This window comes from Zingiber officinale, chromosome 4B (assembly GCF_018446385.1).
Source record: "Zingiber officinale cultivar Zhangliang chromosome 4B, Zo_v1.1, whole genome shotgun sequence".
In the NCBI taxonomy this organism is placed as follows: Eukaryota; Viridiplantae; Streptophyta; class Magnoliopsida; order Zingiberales; family Zingiberaceae; genus Zingiber; species Zingiber officinale.
Window position 1 is genome coordinate 89061511 of NC_055993.1, and position 9061 is coordinate 89070571.

General features: G+C 39.4%; 1 non-coding gene across 1 annotated transcript; it reads left to right on the forward strand.

Moving 5' to 3' along the window:
• The first annotated feature begins 7030 nt into the window (after positions 1–7030).
• Positions 7031–7136, forward strand: LOC121978864. Its single transcript, XR_006111200.1, has one exon. It is a non-coding gene; the product is annotated as a small nucleolar RNA R71 (small nucleolar RNA).
• Positions 7137–9061: the final 1925 nt, after the last annotated feature.

Below are 9061 nucleotides of genomic sequence, written 5' to 3' on the forward strand. Positions count from 1 at the left end.
AGCGAGAGTTGCTACATTAGCAGTAGGAACCTATTCAATAAATTTACCTAGTGGACATGTTTTGAATTTAGAAAACTATTATTTTGTTCCTAGTTTCTCAAAGAATCTCATTTTGGTGTCAAGTTTAGACACCAAGGGATTTGTATTTCAATTCAAGGACAAGTTATGTTCCTTTTATTTGAATAATATATTCTATGAAAATTGTTTATTGAATAATGGTCTTTATATTCTTAACTTAGATGAACCGATCTATTGTATTGAAAGTAAGAAACAGAAATTACATGACTCAAACTTAACATATCTCTGGCACTGTAGACTTGGTCATATAACCCAGAAACGCATCGCTAGATTACTCAGTAATGGGTATTTGGACTCTTTTGAATTAGAGCCCATAGATACATGTGAAGCATGTTTACAAGGCAAAATGACCAATAGCCATTCACCAAGATAGGTGAATGGGCAAAGGAACCACTAGAACTCATACATAGTGATGTTTGTGGGCCATTGCAAGTTCAAGCTAGAGGAGCATATACCTACTTCATGACTTTTACTAACGATTTAAGTAGATATGGATATGTCTACTTAATGAGACATAAGTCTAAAACTCTAGACAAGTTTAAGGAGTTCAAGAATGAGGTAGAAAATCAACGTGGCAAGAAGATTAAGGCCCTTCGGAGTGATCGAGGTGGCGAGTATCTAAGCCAAGAGTTCATTGATTACCTAAAAGAGTGTGGGATAATTTCCTAACTTACACCTCCTAGAATGCTGGAGTGGAATGGTGTTTCAGAAAGGAGAAATTGCACACTCATGGATATGGTTAGATCAATGATGAGTCATGCAACCCTTTCAATGTCATTTTGGGGCTATGCCTTAGAAACAGCAGCACACACACTTAACCGAGTTCCAACCAATATTGTAGATAAGACTCCTTATGAATTATGGTTTGGAAAGAAACCAAATTTATCTTATCTTAAGATATGGGGTTGTGATGCTTATGTGAAGAATGAAAATTCTAATAAGCCTGCAGCAAGATCCATAAAATGTATGTTTTTAGGTTATCCCAAAGCTACAATGGTATATTATTTTTATTTCCCAAGTGAGCACAAAGTTATTGTTACTCGATATGCTACTTTCTTAGAAAAGGAATTTATTTCTAAAGAAAGTAGTGGGAGTAAAGTAAGTCTTGATGAAATTATAGACTCTACAAACAGGTTGGAAGATGAACAGTTGGATAATGAGACAGTGCCACAAGTACAAGTGTCTCCTTCATCCGAGACTGCTCAAGAAACGCAAGATCAACGTAAGTCTACAAGAATACATCGAGAGCTAAACAGATATAGTTGGCTGGTAACCCAAAATGAGGAAGTGTTACTCATCGAAGATGATGAACCGTTGACTTACGAGGAAGCAGTTGCTTCAAATGATTCTGAGAAATGGCTGGAAGCCATTAAATCTGAAATGGACTCCATGTACACCAACCAAGTTTGGGAGTTGGTTGATATGCCAGTTGGGGTAAAACCCATAGGGTGCGAATGGATCTTCAAGAAAAAGATTGACATGGATGGGAACATAAGTACCTATAAAGCTAGGCTTGTGGCAAAGGGTTTCAATCAACGTCAAGGAATTGACTATGATGAAAAGTTTTCTTCCATTGCAATGCTTAAGTCCATTAGAATTTTGATAGCTATAGCAGCTTACAAAAACTACGAGATTTGGCAAATGGATGTTAAAACTGCTTTCCTAAATAGAAGGTTACAGGAGGAAGTATATATCGTACAACCTCCCGGTTTTATAAAATCTGAGAATGCCAATAAGTTATGTAGGCTCAAGAAGTCCATTTATGGACTAAAGCAAGTATTTCGAAGTTGGAATCTGCGATTTGACGAAGTCATTAAAGATTTTTCTTTTGTCAAAAATCCAAAAGAACTTTGCATTTACAAGAAGGTTAGTGGGAGCAAGATTATGTTCCTAGTGTTGTATGTTGATGATATACTTCTTATAGGCAATGACATCCCTAGCCTAAAATCTACCAAGACTTGGTTGGGAGAGTGTTTCTCAATGAAAGATCTTGGAGATGCAACTATTACGCAACCGCAAGTGTTTGGTTTTGTCGTCAGTAATAAAAATATCGAATCCACAGGGACTGTTGATTAAGCACTAGAGATATCACAAAGTATGTTATCTAGACAAACCTAAGGTTGGTGAGAAAAGAGAGTAAGAGAGAGAGAAGAGGAAAGTGAGAAGAGAGAGAGCAGAGAACTGGCCTTGGAGGGAATGAGCTTTGGGAGATGGATTCTAGGATTTCGGTTTCATTATAATACTAGGAGGAACTACATAGATTGCTTAGCTTCCATCCTCTATGTCAATGCTCTTGCAGGAAGTTAGATGAGCCAATATCCCTAAGTATCACGTAGAGACGATCCCTGTGAAATCCTGTAACGGTTCACCCCCCTGTCACGAGGGCGCCTCGGTAGATCACTGGGATGCATATCTAGTAAAGAACAATAAGGATAAGGGTAGAGGTTCGTTACGGTTACCTACTTCCTTATGGAGGAATTGCCTCTCCTTTCAAGAGAATGTCCTAGACGTCCGTAAACGGGTTACCCTTGTCACTAGGGCCCCTCAAGTACACGATCTAGAGCACTCTCTTTACGAGAGCAGTAGTTCCTAAGGGATTGTTTCTCCTTTTGAGGGAACGTCTTAGGCGTCCGGAAAGGATTATCCCTGTCACTAGGGTAACTTGGTCAATACGGTCTAAGGTATCCCCTTTGCGGGATCGACAATCCTCCACATCAATCAATCGAATCATAGAAATATAAACATGTCACACAACCATGAACAAGACATTGACAAGTCATCGAATAGAAACAGGATGAATCTACATAGTTCTACATCTCCATTGCATTACATACTCCCTGATCCTAGAAGATGGCGTCTATTCCATTGTGGGGGAAGAACAGCCCCAGAATATAAAGAAAAGCATACTAACAACCCTAGAAGAAAAGGAAGAAGAGATGCTTGATGATTTCGATGTCTTGGGGATGCTTCCTTGCTCCGGAGATATACTGAAGGGACGGCGGTGGATGAAGCTCTACGGCTTTCCCCCGAGGGGAGGGACAAAGTCCCGAACCAAAGATGATCAAAGAATAGGGTTCTCGACCCTTTTATACCTCCTCCAAGCTGTCCAGGAAAACCAGGATTATAGGGGTCTGGTAAACCGAGTTTTTCATCTATTAAACCAGGTCTTCTCGTGATTCACCCTGAACCAAAGTTGTATCTCTAGAAATTATCTTCAATCTGATACTTGGATCGAGCCCTGGATCAAACAGAGTCGAAAGTTATGGCAGTTCGAAGTTTGGTCTGTGGTCTGGGTGGAGGTCCATTTAAACCCGTGGTTGGGAGGCACGGTCGTGCTATTTAGCATGGGAAGACAATGCTTTCTCTTTGTTGTATCTGAAGAAAAGTTGTAGATCTTGAAGTCAGCTACGTTTTGGTATAAAGAACAGCCTGAAACTCCAATGGAGTGCAAAGTTATGGCCATTTTACGAACGGTCTGCAATCTACCCAGAATTCAGCGCAACTCTGTTTTGGCATGGCACAGCCTGTGTCCTTCATCACACGGCCGTGTGGAATCCACATGGCCTCACACAGATTCCTCTCGGGTTGAGTCACACGACCGTGTGGGGTCACACGGCCATGACCTTCTTCGTCTCTGACGAGGTCACACGGCCGTGTGGATTCACACGGCCGTGACCTTCCTTGCCTCTGGAAAGTTGGCACGGTCGTGCCATTTGGCACGACTGTGTGCTGCTTGGCCTCGGGACAATTGGCTCGGCCGTGCGGGTTTGCACGACCATGCAAGGATTTGCTTCTGCAAGAGTTGCAAGGCCATGCACCATTCTGCCTCTGTTTGTCCACACGATCGTGCGAGGTTGTACGACCATGTTCTCTGCCTCGTCCCGGTGCGTCGACAATTGCTGTTTTTGCTCCAAAAGTTATCCCTGTCAACACAAAACCAAACAAAGAGCAAATCTCCGAACAAAAGAGTATTTATGATGAGCATATGAATAAAGAGACGATTATGTAAAGAATATGCACACATAAAGTAAGTGAATGTGCGTTAAAACATGCATAAATGATCATACTATTTACGCACATCACACCCCCAGACTTGAACCTTTGCTTGTCCTCAAGCAAAATCCGTAATCTAGATTCATGTGGTTAAATAGTGCATCATAACCTCTAGCAAGTCAATCTAATTCTATCAAATGATTTCATTGGTGAGCAAGATACAAAAGTAGTCTGAGTATGATCTAAGTAGTAGTCCTCCGTGCTCAGTGCAAAAGTGGCCTAAATTTATCAAGTTTCAATCCCTAAGTCTAGTCAAGTCGTCATAAAGTTGTGTTCCTTATTCTTTCGGCGATAGACACTTACCTGCCACACACAAGTTCGTTCCTCTCAAAAATGCTATGCATCGTCTACACAAGGTCTCAAAGGAATACTCAGTATCAAGAGAAACATAGCATTCATTTCCCCAGTAACCTAACTCAGTCTCAAAGGGGTGAATTGCTAGTTTCCACTCATGATAACTATTTTTTATCCCTTATTATTATTTTTTTTCTTTGAATGTTTGCAAAGTATCAAACTTGAACAAACCTTCAAATATTATTTTTTTTTTGGATTGATTTTTCCAAATGAGCTTACATGATCTGAGTTTATCCAGTAACCAAAATGTAGTTGAGAGGTCACCATAAAAGCACAAGTACTAGTCGAATTCTATGAATCATGACTATTTTAGAGTTATCAACCATCAAAAATAGGCATAGTGTATAGAGATCCTAAAATAAGGTCAATACTTAAACTCTTATAGTAAAAATATTGCTCACTTCATGCTATCATAGATAGAAAAAGATAGATCACTAAACATACTAGCACCATAAGTAACACATAAACTACATAAAATCTAGAATAGATGTGCTGGTATTTTGTATTAAGGAACAAACAATCATAATATGATGTAGGATGTAACTAGCAAAAATTTCAAAAAAAAAGAAATGTGCAAAAACTAAGAAGTATGACAAACACTAAACAAAACCCAAACACCCCCCCAGACTTAAACTTTTCATCGTCCCGGTGAAAACTAGAAATGTAATGTGAAGGAAATTTATGAAGTTTAGAGAAGTTACCAAGTGATGAGCTTCAAATGGTTGACATTCATGTGCTTCAAGATACTCCTCTATCCGATGCTCACATTCCTCCACAACTCTGAAATCTATAAAAAGAATGATAGACAAGAAAAATTAAGTAAAGGATATGAATTATTAGAAAGGAATGAAACTAGAAAGAACTAAAGACATGAATGAAAACAAAGAAAATGAGCTTGGGTTGCCTCCCAAGAAGCGCTTGTTTAAGGTCGTTAGCTCGACCACCTCATTAGATTCATCGAAATCTCGCTCTAGGAGGGGTAAGATATTTCATCACCCTCTTACCAAGGGCTCTTATTATGTAGAGAGCTTTCATCAAAGGAGCTACAGAGTAAAGTATAACTCTCTTCATCTTCGTCTTCTTTGAAGTTCTATCAGGTGGTCAAAGACGGTTTAGTCTGAGCTTCCAATTATTGGCCTCTTAAAAATCTACACATGCAAAGAAAATACAAATCTCCCACAAACGTATTAGATAAGATAGTGTCATAACCATATTAAGATAGGAAGAATAAGAAATAAAAACTGAATCACAACCAACAAAGTCAATGATAGGTACCTCTATAAAATTTTCCAAAAGATCACAAGAAATACTAACCTTACTTTGCCGAGAGATACCTGAAATTTCGAAACATGTGGATGTGACCTCTTCTAAATTAATTGATGGGTCTGGCTCTAGCTCAGGTGTTGGTGATACAATAGATGGTGATTCTTGGGACTCACCCATATCTACATGGGTCCCTATACATTGGTCCACAACATGTTCAACCCTTGCAATTCTTACCTTTAAGGGGTATGTGGACGAAGGAGGTGATCCTTGAGATGTTGTTTCCACAACGCAGCTCCCTACACATTCTTCCAAATCATCATCATCAACACAAGCATCGAAAAATGAACCAACATCAATATCCTTAGTAGGAGAATCATCTATAGGAGCATCACTAACTTCATTTGCAGTTTTAAGTTGATCTACCACATCACATTTATCATCTGAAAATTCAATTTCATCATAACACCCTGTAAACCCAGAAGGTAGATCTAAAAACTTGTTATCCACTGCATTATCATCACAATCCTCATCTGAAGAGTCATCATCTTCATATACATCCAAAAATCTACACTCAACCATATTTGTGCCACAGAATTTGCCAAAGTCTTCGTTTTCATTGGTCCTCACTAGCCTTTGTGGAAAAGGAACCTTTAGTGAAGGTCTTGGGAAAGACACTTCCTTTTTCCCATATTCCCTTTGAGCTTGCGGAGGAGGTCCAATATGCTTATCTAGTGTTGGTGTGATCAATCGTTGAGGGAAGGTTACTTGTGGCCTTTATGAACTTCCTGGAGTAATGAAATTGAGTTCTTGTGATCTTCTATTATTCTTCTCCTCAATTCTAAACATGTACTTCTTCAGAAGTTCTTCATGATTCTTGCCACCTCTCAACTTAAGATCATTATCATTTACACTAGATCTTGTCTATGTAGGAGGAAGGTCTTCTTTAAACCATTTTGAAACTATGCTCTCAATCCTTGCCCCCAAATGTTTGAACTCCTCATTCTGTGACTTCTGAATTTTGGCATTCTTGGGTGGTTGAACTACATTTTGCTTGATAGGCTCTCTTGTATATATGGCTTGTACTTCTTGAATTTTTGAGGGAGATTCCATCCAACTTTTGCTCGACCATCCATGGAGATTCAATGCCACTTGATCAATTAATGTATAAGCTTCTTCTATACTCTTGTCCATAAAAGAACCTCCAGCTGATGAATCTAACAAACACTTATCTGAAAAAGAAATTCCCTTATAGAATATGTGTAGAATCAGTCATTTCTCTAAACCATGATGAGGACACTATCTTTGTAGACTCTTCAATCTGTCCCATGCTTTAAATAATGATTCTCCATACACCTGAGCAAAATTTGTGATGCAACTCCTCATGTAGATTGTTCTGCTTGGAGGGAAAAAATGATTCAGAAATTGCTGCTCCAATTGTTCCCAACTTGTGATGCTTTGAGGATGGAGAGAATATAACCAAGTCCTTGCTTTATCCTTGATGCTAAAAGGAAATGGCATCAATCGAACTGCATCTGTTGATACTCCTTCACAATTCACCATATCACAAAGCTCTAGAAATGTCTCAAGATGCAGATAAGGACTTTCTGATACCTCTCCTCCAAATTTGTGACCTTGTATCATGGAAATTAACTCTGGGTCTATTTGGAAATTTTCTGCTTCAATATGAGGCTGCACAATGGGAGACATAAATCTTGCAGAAATAGGTGCCGAGAAATTTCTTAAGGCCCTGCTTGACATGTTAGTGCTTATCGAAATAAAATGAGAAAAAATAAAAATGAAGAATTAAAGATAAAAAATGAAATGCTATATGAAAAACAAGAAACAAAATGCAAAATTTAAATTGCTAGAAAAAAATGCAGATTTTTTTTTGTATATGGAAAACAAATTGCAATTTAAAATGGAAAAACAAAAACTATTCACAAGTCTAGGTTAACTAAATTGCTAATATACTAATGTTAATGCGAACAGTCCCTGGCAATGACGCCAAAAACTTGTTACACAACCGCAAGTGTACGGTTTCGTCGTTAGTAATAAAAATATCGAATCCACAGGGACTGTTGATTAAGCACTAGAGATATCGCAAAGTACGTTATCTAGACAAACCTAAGGTTGGTGAGAAAAGAGAGTAAGAGAGAGAGAAGAGGAAAGTGAGAAGAGAGAGAAGAGAGAACTGGCCTTGGAGGGAAAGAGCTTTGGGAGATGGATTCTAGGATTTCAGTTTTATTATAATACTAGGAGGAACTACATAGATTGCTTAGCTTTCATTCTCTATGTTAATGCTCTTGCAGGAAGTTAGATGGGCTAGTATCCCTAAGTATCACGTAGAGACGATCCCTGTAAAATCCTATAACGGTTAACCCCCTTTCACGAAGGCGCCTCGGTAGATCACTGGGATGCATATCTAGTAAAGAACAATAAGAATAAGGGTAGAGGTTCGACACGGTTACCTACTTCTAGTAGATCACTGGGATGCCTCTCCTTTCAAGAGAATGCCCTAGATATCCGTGAACGGGTTACCCTTGTCACTAGGGCCCCTCGGGTATACGATCTAGAGCACTCTCTTTACGAGAACAGCAGTTCCTAAGGGATTATTTCTCCTTTTGAGGGAACGTCTTAGGCGTCCGGAAAGGGTTACCCCTGTCACTAGGGTACCTTGGTCAATACGGTCTAAGATATCCCCTTTGCGGGATCAACAATCCTCCACATCAATCAATCGAAGCATAGAAATATAAACATGTCACACAAGCATGAACAAGATATTGACAAGTCATCGAATAGAAACAGGATGAATCTACATAGTTCTACATCTCCATCACATTACAAATACTCCCTGATCCTAGAAGAGGACGTCTACTCCATTGTGGGGGAAGAACAACCCCAGAACATAAAGAAAAGCATACTTACAACCCTAGAAGAAAAGGAAGAAGAGATGATTGATGATTCCGATGTCTTGGGGATGCTTCCTTGCTCCGGAGATGGATGGATCGTGAAGGGACGGCGGTGGATGAAGCTCTACGGATTTCCCCCCAGGGGAGGGACGAAGTCCCGAACCAAAGATGATCAAAGAATAGGGTTCTCGACCCTTTTATACCTCCTCCAAGCTGTCCAGGAGAACCAGGATTACAGGGGTCCGGTAAACTAAGTTTTTCACCTATTAAACTAGGTCTTCTCATGATTCACCCTGAACCAAAGTTGTAGCTCTCGAAATTATCTTCAATCTGATACTTGGATTGAGCCCTGTCTCAAATCGAGTCGAAAGTTATGACAGTTTGAAGTTTGGTCTGCGGTC